The 21,820-nt window shown below is 44.6% G+C and overlaps 1 protein-coding gene across 2 annotated transcripts in view; it reads left to right on the top strand.

The window, feature by feature from the left end:
* Positions 1-21,820, top strand: part of SYK (spleen associated tyrosine kinase) — an 85,688-nt gene that overhangs the window by 8,935 nt on the left and 54,933 nt on the right. The gene's annotated exons all lie outside the window — the stretch shown is intronic.

The raw sequence follows: 21,820 nt of genomic DNA, 5'->3' as shown, positions 1-21,820 counted from the left end.
TGTCTTCTCTCTGTATCTTCACATCGTCTTCCCTCTGTGGGTGTCGGTGTCCTGATTTCCCCTGTTTATAAAGACAGCAGTCATATTAGGGCCCACCCTAATGAGATCATTTTGATTTAATCACCTCTATGAAGGCCCTACTTCCAATAAAGTCCCATTCTGAAGTACTGGGGTTAGGACTCCAACACGAATTTGGGGGACATGATGACTCTGCCCATGACAAGTGGTTAAGTGGAGTCTGGCCTCTCCTTATGGTGGCCTTGCTGTGTGATGGGGCGATGTCTGAGCCAGCCGAAGTGTCGTGCACAGATGGTTAGGGAACATTGTATATGTAAACACCAAACAAAACGAAGCAAGTTAACATGCTTGAGATACAATTTTTTACACTTTCGAGTGACAAAAAAAAATTTAGAAGAAGTTGTGAGAAGACCCAGAGAAAAAATGGTGATGGGTGAGACAAATTCCATAAGATCTTAAGGCAAAGCAACAATGGAGAGTGGACCAAGAGACCCAAATTACATGTGGAAAATGAGTTTAAGGCAAGGATGGCATTTCCTATCTGTCAGGGAAGGGAGCATGGGTTATTAATTAATGGTCTTGGGAAACATGGCTAATAATTTGGGAAAAAGAAAACTGCTTTTTATACCAAAGTAAGTTCTAGAATGAACAAAGAATAACAGTGAAATCATAAAAGTACTAAAAGAAAACTTAGGTGAGTTTTTAAATAATTGTGGAGTGAAGAAGAAAATATGAAACCATAATAGAAAAAGAATGATGACTATGATTTCCTAAAATTTTAAACAAGTCCCCATACAAATGAAAAGTATATATAAATAAGTGGGGGGAAAAACCTGTGAGATATATTGATTTTCAGTGCCTGTGGTAAAGTACCAGTAGACTTAATACGCAATGAGTTCTTTCTATGTGAGAAAAATAAACTCACATAGAAAAATAAATCAAGGACACTGATAAACAGGTAGAACTGCAGAAGAACCCAAAGTGCAGGAATATGTGCTGCTTCTCTGCAGTTTAAGAGGTTGCTGTGTGACAAGGTGTGGAGACAAAGGACACTCACAGGTGGGTGATGGCACGGCCCTTGGGCAAATCTTCTGAAATTTAAAACGCACATGTGCTTTGACTTAATAGTTTCAATCTTAAGAGCTTCTTACACATATATATTGATAAAAATGGAGAAATATATGCATACAGTAATTCATTTCAACATTTTATTTTGCAATAGCAAAAAAAAAAAAGGGAAGGAAGGAAGGAAGAAAAAGAAATACATACCAGTAGAAATCCCATGTGGTCTTTTTAAAAGTGTGGAGTTTTCTTAGATGAAAATATAAAGATGTCCAAATTATGTTCAGTTAAAAAGCAAGGTATAATGTGTTTTTTAAACACATACGTGCACTTGATGTAGGCTACATTGGATTGTTATTTACTTTGTGTAGATGCAAGTCAGCTTATACAGATGTGTGTGTGTGTGTGTGTGTGTGTGTGTGTGAGAGAGAGAGAGAGAGAGAGAGAGAGAGAGAGAGAGAGAGAGAGAGAGAGAGAATATATGGAGAGCCATTTAGAAGCAAAAACACCAAACTGTGAGCAGCAGTTATCTGGGAAGGGCAGTAGGATCAGTTTGGAGAAAAAGATGAAATATACATTTTTACTCTGTACACAGAAGTTTGCTGTACTCATAACAAAATATGGTTTGCTTGGGGCCAGGGGGAGTGAATAGGATGAGACCAGGAACAGAGCTAATTCAGAACAAAGCATCCATCATGGCTTTTGGGACCATTCTGTCTCCAGGCGAGGAGTTAGGCTTAGAGAAAGTGCGTGGCTTGTGCAGAGTTGTACAGCCAAGTGTCTCTAGCTTGCCTGCACACAGCCATAACCATGCTTATCTCACCCACTGGTGCCCAGGCCACCTCCCAAGATTCTGATGTGGTCTGGCATATGGCCTGCCTCTGGACTTTAATTATTAAGGCCTTCCACTACCGCTCCCACCAAGTGCAGCTGCCAAGGCTACGAACCACGGGTTTAGAACTAGTTAGTAGGACTTTATAGCATGCAAGTTCATCTTTAAAGCCTAACAAAATTTCCACCAAATTTGAATTTATTGGTATGCTGGGTATAGTGGCAGCTGTGTGTACCTTTCATTGCAAAGACTCTGGATGTGTTAGATGTTAGAGTAGTACGTCCTCGTGTGTGTGTGTGTGTGTGTGTGTGTGTGTGTGTGAGAGAGAGAGAACGCGCGCGCGTGCACTAACATGTTTTTATTTGTGGATGCTGTTCCTTGGGAATTTGTATTCATGAGGTGGAAGTTGAGGAGGAAGAGCGCCTAGCAAGAAAGGCTGTGTGTTCTCAGCACACGCCATGAGACCTGTAGATGAATGGACATAAAAAGGCTCTCAGAGAGAGATCGTGTGCGCTGCTCTCATAGAAAAACCCACTTGTAACATCTGCACAAGATAATTTGAATGGTTTCCATCTTTAAGATTAGTGTTTAGCATTATTCCAAGTCCACTGTACTTATTTTCTGCCAGACAGTTTGCTATCTGTTTCATGTGGGATTTTTTTTTTCTCACGAGAAGGACATGAACAGCCTTGCTCTGGGCTGAAGGCACGGCCATGGTTTCTTGGTGTCTGTGACTTGGCTTCTGAGCCTCAAGGGCTGCAGCATAAGGTGACCTGAGGGCCATTTTGGGACACTCTGCGGCTGTGTCCTCTCTGGCCGGGACTCGGTCTATCCGCAAACACACATGGGAACACTGTGCAGCCCTCACCTAATTAGCCCCAGGGCTCACCCATGCACCTCCATTTATACCTTGTAATAAAACTTCTAGGATCATGGATTTGATCTGTAAATGTCCAGTTCTGAGAAGTGGCTCTAACGCCCCTCTATGGAGGGTCAGGGTGGGGGGCATGGTTGGCAGAAGCAGACCAGGCAGCGCCTCTGGATTCCATAATTTGTTGAAACTGCATAGGCTCTGGCGACCTCACCTGCAAAACGAGGGTACAGATGCCTGCCCCTGGGTGGTGTGGAGCTCAGAGGCAGGATGGTCACGATTGGCTGCAGGAAACCAAGGAGCTAAGTAACCTCTACTTCCATAGGGATTCAAAAAATGATTTAGGGGCAACATGATTTTAGAAGACTTAGTGGGAGGGTTTCAGAAAGAGTGGCTCTTACCCAAGAGTGTCACTTGACTCTGAAGCAAGTCTGTTCCCTAATGATGCATTTGGAAATCCTGCTGGGTTTTAACAAGAAATACTTAGGGAGTGAGTTTTCCTCAGTTGTCTCCTGTCCCCAGACATTGGACAAGGATACCCCCTCCCCAGGGGGGTCATGGCATCACTCTTGCCCTGAGGCACTAAAACACTTTGTGACATTGTTTTGGCCCCAGTCATGCACTGTCAAAACATCCAGATGGACACCATGCTGTAGACCTTTTGTGTGCTCTGTGCTCCCTGCATTGCACCTTCGCACATGTTGGCTCTTAAAGTTCCTTCCTTAAATTTCAGTAGATCAGATGTGATTTGGATACCGTAAACTAGATATTTGGAGTAAAATGTGTCTCTCCATACCATGTTTCCCTGAAAATAAGACCTAACCGGAAAATAAGACGTAGCATGATTTTTCAGGATGCTCGGAATGTAAAATAAGCCCTAATGCGTCTTTTGGAGCAGAAATTAATATAAGACGAGGTCTTATTTTTGGGGAAATACGGTAGGGCTGATTTTATATTACGAGCATCCTGAAAAATCATGCTACGTCTTATTTTCCAGTTAGGTCTTATTTTTGGGGAAACATGGTAGTAAAAAGAAAACCTAGAACATCTACATTTGGCCCAAGTAGGAGAAACATCTGGAAGAGAAAGGTATCTGGACCACACAGCCTGTTCTCGGGGTGAATGTGGAGGGCGCCCTTTGTCCAGATGCAGTGTCATCATGTTGGTCCCAGGGGGTGCTGTGTGCTGCTCCATCTCTGACACCTGGCCCAGGTGAGGACAGAAGGCCTTTCCCCAGCTTCTCTCCAAGGATCTAGTACTGTGCTGTGCAGTACATCATCACCAGCAACGTGTGGCCATTGACATTCAAGTACTTAAAATTCAATAACATTTAAAATTCAATCCATTCTCAGTCACGCTCGCCACATTTTGAGGGCAGCGGCCCCACGTGGCTAGTGGCTCTGTGAGGGACAGAGTACAGCGAGCATTTCGGTCACTGCCACCCAGTCTACGGGACAGATCCGGAGCGCCATTCTTTAGCCAAGCCACACACAGCCCTTCCTGGAGAGCCAGGGGGCGCTGGAGCTTTTACCCCCTCCCACCTTTCCTAGCCTAATGCCACTGGTCATGGTGATTGCATCGTAACGCTTGCCACTTGTCCACATGTGGACCCTGGGTGCCGCCTGTTTTTTTGAGGAGACCTGACTATGGTCAGCGATGGTAGTACCAGGAAATTCAAGTCATGCCCACAGGCTCTGGCCTGGCCCTTTCATCCTCAACACAGGGACAGTCTCCTACTCAACACAACAGCCCCCCCCACACACAGTGCATGTGCGCACACGTGTGCATACACACACAGACACACACACACCCCATTACAACCTGTCTCTGACAGGTTACAGATGAGTCCCACAGGAGCTGAAATGGCTCCGTTCTGGCCCGGGAGCAGTGTAAGGGGAGCCCAGCCTTCATGTATCCTTACAGTGTGTTAGCACACTTGGTTCATATGGTTTCTGAAAGAATAAACTGGGTTTCTGTTCAAGAGGATTTAGAGGTATTGGAGAAAACCTTAGTACTTACTAATTTCTCTGCAAGAAAAAAGTCCAACATCATTTTCTCGAAATATTTGTGATGTAATGCTCTGTCCATTTAAAAGGAAGACTTGAAGAGGGAATGTTTCCTCATTAAGGTGAGGTGAGGAAAGCGTGATGCTTATTGCTTGACCATGTCTATTCTTCCAAACAAAAGAGAACAAGACGTTTATTTCTGGGAATGTGCGCTTTGTGCTCATTTGAGAACCCTGAGAACAACAGAAGAATCGGAGGTGGTGGACAGGCAGATGCACGTGTGGGGTGGCACCCGAGGAGCCTGAGGCCGGCTCAGGTGACGCCGGCGGGGCCCACCAACTGGGAATCTGCCGCTGTCCCCTAGGCTGGTGCCCTGGCTCCTCCTCATTCTGGGCAGGGGGTGACAGAGGTGCAGTTTGCCTGTCTCTGGAATTCCGGTGCTGCTCAGTTTGATTAAAGATAAAATACCACAAGAGAAGCTGCTTGGTAGGGTTGCGAATTATAGAACTTCCTTTCATGATTCAGCCAGACATCAGGAAGTGGAGCAACACATGTGTTCTTCCTAAAGTCAGCTGCAGGCCCAGCCCGCCTGTGTGCGCCGTCAACAGGAGGACACGGCAAAAACCTTTACCTGAATTACTGCGTTAGCAGAATCCAGATGTCTAAAAATTAGTGTGTATATTTGGGGCGGGGGGTGGGGTTAACTGAGAGTGTTTTCCTGAATGATGGCTTTAATATTACTTCTTTCAAATTCTATGTAAAACTTCAAATTCTTCACTCCTCTCGGCCATGTCCCCCTCAGTTGCTACCACTCACGTTGCTGCCTACTTCAGCGGCCAGCGGTGTTGGGGTCAGTTTTGAGCCCCTGGACCCTTACTAGAGAAGCAGTCCTGCTAGAGCAGTGATTCTGCGTCTGGGCTGCAGGCGAGCACCACCCGGAAAGTTTCAAGCATGGTGAGGTCTGGGCCCACCCCTGAAGGTTCAGAGTGAGTAAGTTTGGGCTAGGACCCTGTCACCAGTACTTAAAAAACAAGCACCCAGGTGATTCTAACCTGCAGCCAGGGTGGAGAGTCACTGTTCTGGTCTAGAGCTTTCCTTTGTTTTGCTGTGAATGGAGCTTACTGATGATGAAAGCAGTCACTCTTACCTTTTTATGTGCATAGGAAACAGCTGGGGTGGCTGCCAGGCGCCGGGGTCAGTGTTTACGAGGCATCTGCAGTGACTGAAGCTGGTATCCAGGGGGTGTGATAACCCTGCTCTGGCCTGGCTCTTGGTAGAGCAGCAGAACCTTCCCGCCTTCCACAGTTGTGTAAGTCAGCGTGCTGAAATTGCGTGGCTTACGGCCAGCCCTGAGCCCAGCTGGACCCTTTTTCTCTGGGCTGGACATGCTTGCCACCTCTGGGAACGTCACTCGTCTCTCTGCTGGCTTGGAGTGTGGCCAAGGAGAAGAAGGCCCAATGATTTATAAGGGAATCCAGGAGAAAAGTGCTCTCTTATTTCCGGACATTTGCTTTAATTATAACTCTGAACATATGTGCTACTCCCTTATTTAAATTCTTGACTTCAGGGACATGTGTCTTGTGTATTTTGGATCTCCTTTGTCCTAGTATTTTGCCATTGAATTCTTTCACTCTCTGTTAATTCCATTCCATTTTTCTCAAGCTACTCCATGCTGTTCACTATGTTCTTTAAAGTTTAATGTCTATTCTCTTTGTGCTGTTGAAATAACACCATCATTTCTTCCTACTTTGTCCCCTGATCTCTGCCAGCTTATTTCTGATGACTTTTCTTGCCTGTCCATCTCATCCCTTAACTTACGTATCTCTAGTTTGAGCTGTTGTTTTAACAAAGTGACTGTTTTCTTATCTTCTTTGATTTCATGGCTATATGTGTAGTCTTGATTTCATCTGCCCCTTGGGACAGTTTTCTGGGCATTTGGGCCAGTGTTCTTTATGTACCAGATGTTTCTCCTATTGATTCTTTCCTTTTATTCTTTTAATGTAATTGCATACACCCGGGATAGGTTCTTTACCTTGGAAATGAAGCATGTTAGGGAGCAGCCCAAGATGTGTTCCAGCCTAACAGAATGGTTTCCTCATTCTCAGTGATGCTGTGTGCGTGCGTGGGTGCGTGTGTGTGTGTGTGTGTGTGTGTGTGTGTGTGTGTGTGAGAGAGAGAGAGAGAGAGAGAATATTAGTTTAGTATTTTTTCTTCCCAGGAAGACTGCTGGCCATTCCAAATCTCTTCACCCTCAAAATACTGGCTCCCCACTGCCATGTGGAAACCCAGCTCTGTAGGCTTTGTCTGAGGGCTGCGGCCGCCCTCCTTCTTTGACTATCTTCCCTAAGGGTTTTCGTGCTCCCAGGTCCACCCTTTGCTGCGTTTGGCTTTGTTCATCTCGGGTGGTTGATTGGGGTGTTAGGTGTCTACTAGTCCCAAGGCATTTCTCTTTTCTTATTTTTGTAGTGGATGATTTCAGAGAGAATGGGGTTGTAAAATCTTTACTCTGTCAACACCCAAGTTATCTTATATTTTGCTATTTGTCTTATAGAGTAACTTAGAGTCTTTGGTATTTTTGTTGAACAACTAAGTTTCCACAGGAATAGTTCAGAACAAGCAAACACAAAACCACTTCAAAATGGCCAGAAAAACTCATGTAGTGCTTGGCTTCTGTCAGCCTCTCTGATCAGCATGGCCAACCAGGGCCATGGTGTTGGCTGGTTCTCTGGTCTGTTCAGCACGTTGATGTATAGGCCACCCCCTGCAGCCAGGACAGTGCCAGGTGCTGAGGCATAACAGGAGCCAAGACGCTTCCCTGCACTCCAGCTATTTACGGTCAGATTGAATGAAAGAGTAGCAGCCAAGCACCAGGCCTAGATCAGATGTAACTGCATGTATTCTTCACAACAACAAGCTTTAAAAAAAAAAAATTTTTTTTTGAAATACTGGAAAGAGTGAAACCACTCATAATTAATAAATGTTGCATTTTACCATTTTGCCCTTATTTCTCCTAAAAGAAAAACAATCCAAATAAATTAGAAGCTGTACCCTTTTTATAGAGAGTAACTTACCAAGGCTGGAGAGCTGGTGAGCAGCGGGGCTGAAGTTTACTCTCAGGCACCCTAACCCTAACCCTAACTCTAACTAGGGCACTTTGGGTGCAAAGGCTATGGATTCGCTAACAAATAAGACCTGTGTTTCTGCAAGTGCCCGGAAGCATTTTGTTAGAGAGCCAAACGAACAGAGGAGAGAGGTTATCAGGAGCTATGGCTAATTGAGATTCGAATTTTCCAAAATGCCTGTCTGTTCACCCTGGAATGATTTTTCAAATAACTTGTACTTTCCCCTCCTGTTTGTTTGTGATGAACACGGCCCCACGTGCATATTCTACAAGTCATTCAAAATGGGTGAAGAGTGACTCTAAGACCTACATTTAGCATTCTTAGGTAAGATGATGTGCAGTCAGTTCTCGTTATTCGCAGGCTTTGTGTAGTGATTTCGCCTGCTTGCTAAAACTGACTTGTGACTGCAGCAGCAGTGCTCCAGTGCTCAGGTGGCCCTTTGTGCACCTGCCAGAGCGGCACAATGTCCCATCACCTGCTGTGCATGCCCCTGGCTGAGGAGGAGCAGGCCGTGCTCGCCAACATGTCCTTTTCAGGTCAATCAAGCGCCACGTTTTTCAAATTTTTGTTGGTGTTTTGCTATTTAAAATTGCCTACAAACATAGGAAAAAGTGCTGTTCAGGGTTCCTAAGGGAGGAAGGCTGTAATGTGCCTTGTGCAGAAAATAGACATGTGTTAGATGAGCTTCATTCAGACATGAGTTAACAGCACTGTTGGCCATGAGTTCAATGTCAATTAATGAACAATATATATTAAATACGGTGTCTTTAAACAGAAACAATGTTATGTATTGATTGGTTGATGAAATATTGGAACCAGAGGTTCTTGGAAACCTAAGCCTATGTTTCCCCAAGAAGCAATGTTTCAGTATTTACTAATTCAGTGTTCATGGCAGTGTTATAGGACATACTTATCACAAATAATGAGAATTGACTATATATTTTTTTCTTGTACAAAGCAGGAAAATAATTTTTAAAACCAAGTTAAGTTTGACTGTTTTTACAAGAGACATATGACTTTGAAACAAATGAACGTTTTAATAATACAGTGCAAATCCTTACCCTTGCATTTCATGTTAGTTAAATTGGCAGATTTTTCTTGAGCTCCTACTTTGTGCCTGGCACTCTTCTGGAACCAGCAGGACATCAGTGAGCAGGTGCAGAAGTCAGATTACACGCATCAGGATTAAAAGTAGTGTCATCACTTGATATTTCTGTTTGATTGTGGCAGCAAGCCCAATGAGTTCTCAAAACAAGAATCTTAATTAGCACACAAGTGGTTTTCTCGTGAAAGAATAATTTTTCATAGCCAGTATTTCTAAATAAATGTCTTTCTCATCAGTAGAGACTAATTTTATGGCAGGTGGAGACTGACGATGATGTAATATAGCGCCCACCCCCCAGGAGGTCCCGTAGCCCACAGTGTTCAGACCCACGGGTCATGTTGGACCAGCTGGCTCTGATGGCTGCTAGGCAGAAGCCCCTGCTGCACATCAGGGAAACAGTAGGCATTTCCTTCAGTGGATCTTCACTGCGTCAGAGAGCACAAGTGCAAGGGGGCAGGTGCACACCTGGAGCATGCCCAGAAAGCCAGCTATCCCTTTGAACAACACTTGAGGCAGAGCTCTCAGGTCCCCACCAGAAATAGGCCCCAAGCTTTAGTTTTTATCAGGTGTTTGTAGTTCCTCCATTCCAGATGCAGTTTATACATGAGGTGTCATTTTTACCATACACAGTACTGCCTGGCAGTAGGCGGTGGCAGATGGCCAGCAGGCGGGAAGGGCATCCTGTAATGGGCCAGGCAGTGCCTGCTCCTTCTGTGGAAATGCTGAACACAGGCCATTCCTGTGATGAAGCACTATGCCTCTTGGAGGGTCAAATGCTGGTCATTTGAGCAGTTGGAGGCTTTAGTGAACAAAATACTTTAGGTAACACCACAACAGAATTTTTTGTTGAAGGTTCTGTGTTTTCAAGTTTCTTATACACTGTTCTTTGATGCTCTTTGTCACTTAGTGTGCTTGGAGGGGGTTTGGGTCCAGGGTGCTGTGTTCACCCCCACTTTTCCAGGGAGATCCATGAAGCACAGAGTGCCTGTATCACTCATTGTGCCCAGCTGCCCACAGTAGATGTGCGCGTGGCCTCACTCAGGGCCCTCGTGCAGTCAGAGTGGTGGCCAATGGGGACATGCTCTAAACCTGCCATTAAAGCTCATTTTATGCAGGGTGAGTTTTATGCTTTGTATTTATATTTTTGCATGAAAAAAACTTAGGTTTCTTGTAATGAGTATTTTCTAAGACACGGGCACATAGAATAGTGCAGCAGCCATGCGTATAGTCATGACACATGTGGTAATATTTTGCCCTTTTTTTTGTGGACAGTGTGTAAAGTAAACTACAGAGATCATAAAGTTTCACCCCCTAAACATTTCACTATACCTCTCCTTAAAAAGACTTTATAATAACACAGTTACCCCTCCTGACACAATTAGCATTAGGAGAACATGTATGACAGGGCAGTCCCCGAGCCTGCTGTGGCAGCGGAACCTAGAGGCTGGTGAGGAATGATGTGTGGACTTGGCTTCCTGGGGCGAGTGGGAAAACCTATGTGAGGAGGTCTTTTCCAGCCCAAGAATGAGGTCGTGCATGGGATATCACCCTGCCTGTCACTGGGACACCCATGCTCACTGCCATCCCAGGGCACTTACGCTGGGAGCACGTCAGGTGGCATGGCCATAGAATACCACACCGCTCTTTGAGGTGGGTTTGACCATGATCCTCGTTTTGCAGGTGAGGAAACTGAGGCTCAGCTGTATGGCTAAGAGCAGTGAAGCCAGTGTTTGTGCCCAGGGCCTCTGCCTTGAGCTGGGACTTGTGACCATTCCACAGACCACCTCTCTATGACACACGAAGTCTTTTTCTCACTCTGTAAGACAGTTCCGCCTAAAATAAGGCATGGAAAATGCAGCTCACCCTTACAATGAAGGTGAAGAGAAGGGAACATTGCCTACACAGCACAAGGTCCTGAACTTTGTAGAGTCATTGCAGTTTTCTTGGTGTAGACCTCCAAGTTTCTTAAAGGCTGTGCATAAGAAGAAGGAGGAAATGAGATGATAAGGCCTGTGATGTCTTTGTAATTTGGGACAAGGTTATGCTTATTAATTAGCCTAGTAGAAAATAATACTAGATAGTAGTATCTAAATGGGACATACCAATGTTTGCTAACTGTATTGTATTGGGGGGAAGTATGAAAAATGTATATTCTTTTCTGTTTGCATTTCAGACCTTAGTAAAAACAGGGACCTAATTATTTGAGGCAGAGGTAGTTTAGGACTACTCAGAGCTCCTGGGGAGATAATACGAAAAGGGTGTGCACTGCATGTCGGAGAATGAGCTCAGGGGCCCTGGAGGATGTGGGGCTCCCTAGTGACATGGAATGAAAGAGGGTGGATTGGACCCGAGCACCTGTGGCCGCCTCAGACTTGAGATGAGCAAGGGGGGCTCCTGTCTGAATGAGACTGCGATCACCTCTCAATCACTGACTTACTCATTTATTACTCATTTGACAAATGTTTGTGGACCAGAAATCACATCTGAATTATTCATTTATTCATACATTTGACATGATTGTGGACCATCTATTATAGGGCGATCACATTGGATCATTTATTCTTTCATCTGACAAATACTTATAGACCACCTATTATAAAGTAATCATCTAATTAGATGACCGTTACCTACAGAGGAACAAGGATAAGAATTACAGCAGATTTCTCATCACAGTGCAAACCTGAATTGAGCAGTGAAAGATTTAAAGTACTGAAGGACAAGAAAACACAAGCACCAACCCAGAATCTTATATCTAGCTAAATTATCCTTCAAAAGTGAGGAAAAAATAAAGACTTTATTAGACAAACACTGAGAAAATTTATCAGTAGCTGACTGGCCCTACAGAAAAATATTAAAAGAAGTTCTTCAGGCAAAAGGAAAATGGTACAGGTCTGAAACTTGGATCTGTCTGAAGAAAGGAAGAGCATCAGAGAAGAGAAAAAATAAAGGTAGATGAAACATTGTATTTTTCTTATTCTTAATTGATCTTTAAAGGTCACTACTTGTTTAAAGCAACAGTGTATTATAGCATATTGATAAGTTAAATGAATGGCCGGATTGTCCTAAAGCATGGGAAGAAGGAATTGGAAATACTCTTTTATGAGTTACCCGTACTTTATGTGAAGCAGTGGAGAGTTACTTGAAAATGGAATATAGATTTTAAAATATATGTTGTAAACTAAAGGGCAAGCACTAACATTTTTAAAAACAATATGCTGAGAGTGTATAAAATGGGATCATATGAGATGCTTGATTAAAACCAGAGAAAGAAGAAAAAGAGGAGAAAAAAAAAACAACAAATGCACTGAATAAAACACAATTACAAACATGGTAGATATTAATCTAAGTAAATCAATAATCACTTTAAATGTAAATTAACTATACCAGTTAAAACACAGAATTTGTCAAAGTGAATTGAAAAGAAAACAAGACCTAACTATATGTTGTCTACAAGAAATACACTTTAAATGTAAAGACACATATAGATTAAAAGTAAGGGGATGGAGAAAGATATTCTATCATAACACTAATCAAAAGAAAGATGGAGTAGCTATATTAATTTTTCACAAAGCAGACTTCAGAAAATGGGAGATTATAAGAAATAAAAAAGGGTGTTGAATAACTATAGAAAGATCAATTACCAAAAAGACATAATAATCGTAAATGTTTGTGCACATAACAGAAGGGCATAAAAACACACAAGGCAAATACTGATAGAACCAAAAGGAGACTAGACAAATGCACTATTGTGATTGGAGATTTGCATCACCCTCTGTCATCAACTGATAGATTAAGTCGATGGAAAATCCAAGGGATATAGGTGACCTGAGCGGCACTATCAGTTCACTTGATCCACTTGACACTTATAAAATATTCAACCCAATAACAGAAAAATGCATATTCTTCTCAAGATCGCATGGAACATTCACCAATACACAGAACATTCTTGGAAAGCATACATTAAATAAATAAAAAGTCATACAAATTATGTTCTCAGAACATAATGGAATTAAACTAGAAATCAGTAACAGAAAGATAGCTGTATGTACCCAAATATTTGGAAATTAAACAACAGACTAATAATTACCCTGTGGATCAAAGAAGAAATCTGAAGAGAAATTTTAAAATATTTTGAACTGAATAAAAATGAAAATATAGCTTATCAAAATTTGTGGAATGCAGCAAAAGCTGTACTTAGAAGGAAATTTGTAGCATATTAAATAAAAGGAAGAAATAAAACCAATAACCTATGCTTCCACTTTAGAAAACTACAGAAAAAAAAGCAAATTGAGCCTAAAACAAGAAGAAGAAAAAAAAATTATAGCAGATATCATTGAAATTGAAAATAGAAAAAAATTGAAAAAACGATCGGTGGCTTTTTGCGAAGATCAATAAAACCAATAAACCTTTAGCCCAAGGTAAACAAGAATAAAAAGAGAGAAGACACAAATTACCAGTATCAGAAATAGAAGAGAAGTCATCATTACTGCTCCCATGGACATCAAAAGGACAATAGTGGAATACTTTGGACAATTCTGTACTCTCAAATGTGATAACTTAGGAGAAATACACTATTTCTTGAAAGAATAAAAGCTCACAGAATGAAAAGCATCCTGAATAGCCCTGTCTTTTCAATTTAAATCAGTAACTAACACCCTCTACACCCCCAAAAGCACCATGCTTATATGATTTTGTTGGTGAATTATACCATACATTTAGGAGACAATTATGCCAATTTTAAACAATTTTCTCTTCCAGAAAATAGAAGCAGAAGGATGCAGACATCGGTATGAATTCACATTTACATGAATATAGACACAGATGGATATATAGAGAAATACTTTACATGTGTGTACCTATACAGGTCAAATACTGGCTCTGTCATCTGAGAGGGTGTAGAATCAATGACATCCTTGTAGTAACGAGCACACCTAGCACCCAGATCTTGGTTTCTGACACCACTCTTAATTAGAAGGATTGAGAAATGAGATATTCTAGGACTGGAGTATTTTGTAGTCAAAATAAGGAAGTGCTCAAAACCCAAAACAAACCAACCCACGGTGGTGGAAGTGTATCAGAGGAACACAGAGACAGCTGGAAGTGCTCTCAATGGCCAGGCTGGAACAAAAAAATAAAGTACTATTGGATTATAACCTAATGTATAAAATAAATATCCTTGAATTCATACTTAATAAGTGATTGAATGAATAAATGGGGCAGAATAGACAACTCTGCTCTGCAGAAGAATTCCAAATAAGTTATGAGGACTCACCATTCTCAGGGAGTTGAAACATTCCTCTCCTCTCCTTAAGTGTAGACTGCACAGAGTTTCTTCCTCCCAGAGAGGCTGGGGTGGAAAGGCATGACTTCCATGGGGGAGTGACTTTTCCGTGGAGAAGCCTGACAAGTGCCACCTCTGCCAGATGTCAGAGAGGAGCATCAGCAGTGATAAGCCATGGTGACAGCATGCAGCCTTGGCTTGATGTAAGGAGAATGACATTTTACTTCCCTCGTCTTCCTCCCCAAAACACATCACCCCAGTCTAACCAGGATAAAAACATTAGACAATCCCCAGTGGAGGGACATTCTACAAACTCCCTGACCAGTGCTCTTCAAAACTGTCAAGGTCGTCACAAACGAGGACAGTCTGAGAATCTGTCCCAGCCAGTCGGTGCCTACGGAGGCATAAAGCTGGTATTAGCGGAAGCTGTATATGGGTTATATGGAAGCCCTATACTATCTTTACAGTTTTTCTGTAAATCTAAATATCTCACATTCTAAAATTAAAAGTTTACTTAGAGAGAGAGAGAGAGAGAGAGAGAGAGAGAGAGAAACCTCTGCCGTAGGTGGGGGACACATTCATCAAATAATCACACACATCTAAGTAAAAGTAAATTAAAATTAAGTCAGAACCATGGTCAGTACTGCAAAAGAAAGGTACAGGGAACCTTGAGGGGGATGAGATGGTCTGGAAGTATCCAAGGATGCTGTACAAAGCCCAGTGGGAGCAAGATCTGAGGGTAGCAGCTATGCTGGGAGACGGGTGTGTTTTTCCTGATATCGGGTGGACCGTGTGGATCTTTAGCAGAGAAATGGCGTGGTTGGGTTTTGTTTGAAGAGTGGCCATGGTTGGAAGGTTGGAAGATAAGATGGATGGGACCTGGTGCGTTACTTCCGGGAATGTGGAGGCAGAGCTATCTAAGAGTACCTAGTTTGTTGTCTTGAGCAGTTACCTGGATGGCATTCTGTGGCCAAAGTTCTCAAACACGAATTTGTGAAAACAGATTGCTGGGCCCCACTCCCAGAGCTTCTGACTGCAGGTCAGGGTGGGGCCCTGAGCATTTCCATTTCTTGTACGTTCCCGGTGGTGCTGATGTAGCTGGCCCTGGGGCTGTGTGCTGAGAACCACCACTGTAAGGTGATGAGGAGGGGGCTCCGCGTTTGGCAGGAAAGGCTGGGCTTACATTTGGCTGTGCCGATAGAGAGAGGTGCCTGTTCACACACACCTGCAGGTCTCTGAATGCTGTAGTGAGGAGAAGGGCTGGCTTCTAGCACAGACTCTGCCGCTGGTACCTGACCTTCCTGAGCCTGGTGTCATCTGGGAACTGAGGATAACAGTAGCCATTCCCTTCAGGAGTGTTGTGCAGGTCGCTGACACCCTGCGAGTGGGTGCCATGGAAGAGCTGCTTCCGCTTGCCGTCCTTGACACCTTTGACATCAGTCTCATGGGTATCCTGAGCAGCTGTACAGGTGTATACCTAACCCCTTTTTGGCTCAAGTTTATTATCTGTAAAATGGTAATGCTTTCATCGTAGAGTTGTCATTTTTTCAGGCTTGGGGTGCAGGTTGGTTCCTGTCACTTTTTGGAACACGTCCTTGCAAGTACCCTTGCTGCACCCTGGTAAGCCTGTCCCCAGGACTCCTTTCAGCTTCCCGTGTCTGGAGAGGGTTTCTCTCCTGTGCGCATCTCCAGGGATGTTTCCTTACCTGCTGTGGAGTGAAGCCTGGCTGGGCTTCTCCTGGCTGCTTTTCCAAGTATGGGAGACGACGCAGCCTGGAGTAACAAATTCAAAATCTGCTTACTGCAGAGTGTGTACATGTTTAATAGATGCTTGAAAAGCCCCTCGGGTCTCAATTGAGGGACCTCGCCAGAAGCCTTCTGTAAAGTTGAGACCCCTGCTGCGACCAGGAGCAGCTGTGTGCCAGGGGATCTGGGGTCAGGTTCAGCGAGCTGGCACGTCAGCTCTGACCCTGCACGTCGCTGTCCTGCCAGGAAGACCGACCAGGCCCGCCCAACCTTGCCATTCCCTGCTGTGAGTTAACATCTGAGGGCTCTGGTAAAGCTTTTATAGGATTTATCTCGTATTTGGAATTTGATACTTAAAATGTCCTAGGACTTCTTAAAAATATGAAATAACCAAAAATTTTGGGTGTGCCCTACCTAGCAATTCGAGAGAAAGTTCATTTGGTAAGAACTCTTGGGAGAGTGTGTTCCCGGCTGGCAGTGCTAGCCCGCTCGGTGAAGTCTGTTGGCATGTTGTTTGACTCGAGTCTGTTTTGGTGGATCTGTGTCCCGGTTGTCGTTGCTTCATTCGAATGTGCAGTTAAAAGAGGCCCGTTGCCTGGGAGACCTGCACTTCTGCTTTCTGGCTGGCTTTTCTTGCTGACACCAAGGGGAAGCCCACTTCCCGAATTACAGGAACCACAGCAGGAAGCGCTCCTGCTCCTAGGTCTCTCCCTCTGTTTCCCCTGTTCTCCCTTTAAATACTTCTCTCCATTTTGTGGGTATTTTTTTCTTCCCACACTCCATGCTGCTTCGGGCTTCTGATTCCAAGCCTGTGTTTGGATCCAGTAAAGGAAGGTTAGTCAAATGTGTAGGAATCAAGTAAATCCAGAGCCGTGACCCCAGAACACTGCACCCCCTGGGGGTGTCTGTGCTCCTGTGTTTCCTCCCCTGTGCAGCCAGTGCTCTCCCACTGTGCACCTGACAATGAGGGCCGCGGTGGTCAGCCCCCTGCACCCTGGTTCTTTCCTGCAGTGATATGTGACCAAACCATCCTTCTCCTATTCATATAACCTTTTGCCACCTATTTAAACATTGGGTATATTGATGTCACAGGTTTATGAAATCTAAGGACACTACCATAAGCTGTGGTAATGTTTTGCAATGAGTCACCCACAATTATTCTTTAACTGACTAGAAAAATATGATGGTGATTTTTTAAAATATATATTCAGTAGAACTGTCTGTAGATGTCTTAATCCACTGGCGTGTGTCCTTTTTGTTTAAACCAGGTGGTTTGCTTTCTGCAGCAGCAGCAGGGTCTGTAGAGGTTCTACAGCTGAGGGCAGGGATGGAAACATAACATAGTTCCTGAGGCTGAAAACCTTAGCAAGCTACTTGTACATCAGACAGAGGAAGCCACAGCACTGGGAGGTGACCCAGGCCTTCCCAGGAGCCTTTGTGCTCCTAAAGGAAAAGGACCGTAGAGAGTCGTCTGGAGCAGGACCGAGGAGGCTCGGTCACTTGGCTGCCTCCATCTTCCCCGTGTGGTTTGCTCATGTGAAGAGAAGGCCAGGGAGCCATCGGCCACTTTCAATGTGTCTTCTCTTGTCTATTATTTTGTCTGTTGTTTCTATCTTTCTCCAGAGGAGAGTGAGCGATGAGGTGGCTTTTAGGACATAGTGGCTGGATGACATTCATCAAGGAGATGTCCTTGGACCCAGTCAGTGTCGATCCGGGCCTCAGCCCCTGGATGCAACTGCACCCTTTCTCTTCTGCTAGATAGATCACGAGAGGGACATTGCCAAGTGATACCTCGGATGCGATCCCGTGTTCGCCGATTATTTCCTAAGCCTAGCTCTCTTTTGAATAACCAATTCCCTGTGCGTGCCCCTTGACTCATAGTGGGCTCGCCGGTGTCGTGTGCTTCCTAGTGGAGAAGTAGTGCAGAGGGGACCTTCTCCCCACAGTGGAGTCGGAGCTGGGTTTGCCTGTCCGAATGTCAGCAGCCACGCACGGGAGACTTTGGCCACCTCAAGCCGGGCGCCGTGGGTTCTGTTTCTCCATGTTGAGGCCATGGATCTGTGTTCATGTGTTTTCTTTTGGGTGGTGAGATCCTGATGTAGAGAGCAGTGCGCCCAGCTCTTTGCAGACCAGTCAGGTGTGGTGGTCGGTTCTTGGGGTGGTCCCCGCCGCCTCTCTTTTGGCCTGGTTATTTCCTTGAAACCAACAGTCAGTCCCTGATTGGCCCAGGCAGATCCATTCTCCCTCTGGGCTGGGCTCTTTCCTCTTTCTTATGCAAATTGAACTCACACATGAAATATTTTTTTTGCCCAAGTCTTGACACTTGATTTTGTCAGCTTCAAGCTGCAGAGGAAATTCCCAGGCAAATTTGATCAGGGCTGCTTTGCATTGAGGTTGCTGTGTGGCTTTGGGCATGATAAGCTCAGTTAGCTTTTTGCATCTTCCTGATTTTGTTCCCCTACGTGGTAGGATGTGGCAGAAATCGTCCCCGATGTTGTTTCCCCAGAGCAGCCCCCACTTGTCCCATTGTCACCTCAGTTCATATGGTATGTGGAGGCTCTGTGGCGGCGATGTAAAGCAGCCACCTGAGTGTGCAAACTCTGCTGGGAATGTCCTCTCCGGGAAGTGGAGGGGCTGCACGCTGTGGTTTGGCATCATGGTCCGGTGCGTCTGAAGCAGAAGCCCTGAATCACAGGTCTGCACTTCTGATAACCAGGCAGATAGGGTTAAAAAAAAGAAGTGCAAAGACAGGCTGCCTTTTCTAGTGCCATGCCAAGTTTAAAAACACTGAAATGAACACAGATTTAGGGAATAAGAATAACACACTTAGGAACAGAGTATAGAACCGAGCCAGAATGGTGTACCTTTATTGATGAGGCTGGGTCTTTTTAGGAGGTGGGGCAGAGCAGAAGAAAATGACTTACAGTTGACCCTCCTTATTCATGGAGTCCATGTTTACAAATTTACCTTCTCCCTAAAATGTGTTGCATCCCCAAATCAGTACTCACCACACTTGCACGATCATTTGTGGATGCACACAGAGTGGTGGAAAATCTAAGCCACCCAAATGTACATTCCCAGCTGACACTGGAGGAGGCGACTCCTTGCCTTGTGTCAGCTCATACTGCAGAGGATCTACTTAGAGCCACATTATTTTGCGTTTTTTATGCTCTTTGTTAGGGATTTTTGCAGTTTGAATGGGTCCCAAGGATGGCAACGAGTGATGTTCTAAGTGTGAGAAGGCTGTGATGTGCTTACAGAGAAAGCACACGTGTCAGATGAGCTTCTTTCAATCAGGAGTTACAGTGCTGCTGGCCGTGATCTCAATGTTAATAAGTCAACATAAATGAAATAAGTTTATTTAAACATAAAACAAGGCTCTATATTGATCGGTTGACTAAAATGTCATGACCACAGACTTGTAGGAAGATAAACTCTGTCTTTCCTCAGCAGCAATGGTATTAGAACATAACTACTGTTATAATGAGAATAGACTATAAGATACATAAGGCGAAGAGAACAGAGCCAAGGGTGGTGGTATTGATGAAAGGGACAGAGGAGAAAGAAGGGAAAGAAACAACATTGTGGAGGTTGGTGAGTTACAATGTTGTTAGTGACTGTAAATTAATCTGAACTTTGAGATCTGCCTCGAGTCCTGGTTCCCAGGCTCAGATATCATGGCCCTTGCATGGTTTCAGGACCAGTGCCTCTGACCGTCTTCCACAGGTAGGGGTGGAGATGAAGGAAGACAGAGGGAGGTGGCAGCTTCTAGGAGTGCACACTGGCTTGTGCAGTCAACTCCCTCCTTTCTGATAGTTTACATCTTCGTCCCGCCTCATACCAGGAAGTTTTATTCTGACTCTGCCCTAGCCCAGCCTCTGATTACCTCCCTCCCCAGATGCTCGGGCCTAATTTCTCAACAAATCATTCATATTTTTAAGCACCATTGCTTCTCTCACTTGGCCTGATTCCTATGCTGTATTAGTTTTCTGTCACGATGTAACAGATTACCCTAAACTTAGTGGCTTAAAACAATAATAATCATGTATCACGTATCAGAATTTATGAGGGACCAGAATTTAAGGTAGCATGGCTCAGCTCAGGTTCTCCCCTGAGACTGCAGTCAAATGTTTTGCATCATCTGAAGGCTCAACTGGGGCTGGTGGACCATCTTCCCAGGTGGCTCCCTTCTGTGGCTGGCAAGTTCATGGGGCTGTGTGCAGGAGACCTCAGCTTCCCAAAGAACTGCTTGAGTGTCTTCACGACATGGCCCCTGGCTTCTCAGGTTAAAATCCAGGAACCAGGGAAAGCTCTACGGGCTTCTGTGGGCTCGCCTTAGGCATCCCACACTGTCATTGTGCAGCCAGGCCCTGGTCAGTGTGTGAAGGGCTGCGAAAGGGTGTGGATACCAAGAGGCAGGGATCTGTGGGGCGTTGGAAGAGTCTTGGAGGCTGCCTGTCATGTGTGCTTTCTAACTCTCCACTAAATGTTGCAGGCTGGAGACCCGTCCTTAGGGTAGCCTGTGTTCTGGACAGAAGGGAACAAAATGGTAACCATACTGACCCTAACGGAATGTCTATTGTGATAGCTTTAGAAGGTGATAAATCTGAACTGGGCTAAGGAGTTGGGTGGGCATGTTGACTTCATCGTCTTGACTTCGCTCTGGTTCGCCCTCTGCAGGAGATGACGTTTCCTTCTACCAGAGTCGTGGGTTCCAGTCCGCTTTTTCAGCTACTGGCCCACTGTAAACATCTGGACTTAATCTTCCACTTAGGCTGCCCCAGAAACATATTTTAAAATTATCTAAAATGTTATCTGAAACATTGTGTTTATGATGGCAAGTGTGGCCTCTTCCTCTTAATCTTTGAAATTGCTGTCTGATAAGATAGAACTACACACAAATAGTTATTTTTTCTAAGCTAAATATTTTTTCTAAGTGATATTCTCTAAGCTAAATGTGTCTTAAAGAGCAAAGGTTGTGCAGTCAGCTTTTGTCCTGGGACTGGAGAGATGGGCCATGAAAGGAGTTTGGAGGGGTGGGGGGTGGGGTGAGGTTTATAACATGTCAAAAAGTGCAGGGCACAGGAGAGCTTAGGGAAAAGGTGGAGGACCTGAGGGAGCTGGTTGGATACAAGGGGATTACAAGGACTCGTCTTTGCCAGCTCTGGGAGGGCTGTGGTGGGGCGGGCAGAATCAGAGCCCAGAGAAGACAATGGCTCTGTTTTATGAATAGATGTACCTCTCAGAGTGTATTGGATGTAGGTGGAAGCTAGACTGGCACTAGGCAGGATTGGAGGTAAGAAAGCATTGTCTCTGGTTCGGTCCAAGGCTCTGTCATCCTGTGTGGATGCAGTGTGTCTGTGCGTGTACACACACACACACACACGTAGACACACACACACACACACACACACACACACACTTTCTCCTATGAAATGCAGCTGCCCGTGCCTTTCTCTACAGCATCCCATCGTGACCTAATCCTTCTCTTTTTTGTTGACCTCCACACTCCCCATCATGACTGCGATTAGTTCTGGCTACTTTGGTAATACTTCCCTCATCCCCTGCACAGGTGCCTGAGTCGCACATGCCTGGATGGGATACCAGCCCTTTCAACTCTCAGCCTCTGCTGTGCCCCCCAGCTCAGCCATCTCTGGAGCTGATGTGCACTTACCTCCTGGGGGCTCCTCCCTTTGTGACCCTCTGTGTGCTTTGCTCAGAGTGATGATGTTAATGAATTAGATGAGGCCGTATTACCGGGTTTCCCCGAATATAAG

Source organism: Rhinolophus ferrumequinum, chromosome 12 (genome assembly GCF_004115265.2).
Source record: "Rhinolophus ferrumequinum isolate MPI-CBG mRhiFer1 chromosome 12, mRhiFer1_v1.p, whole genome shotgun sequence".
NCBI lineage: Eukaryota > Metazoa > Chordata > Mammalia > Chiroptera > Rhinolophidae > Rhinolophus > Rhinolophus ferrumequinum.
The sequence above is the reverse complement of the archived record's forward strand: the minus strand, read 5'-3'. Positions and strand labels throughout refer to the sequence as shown.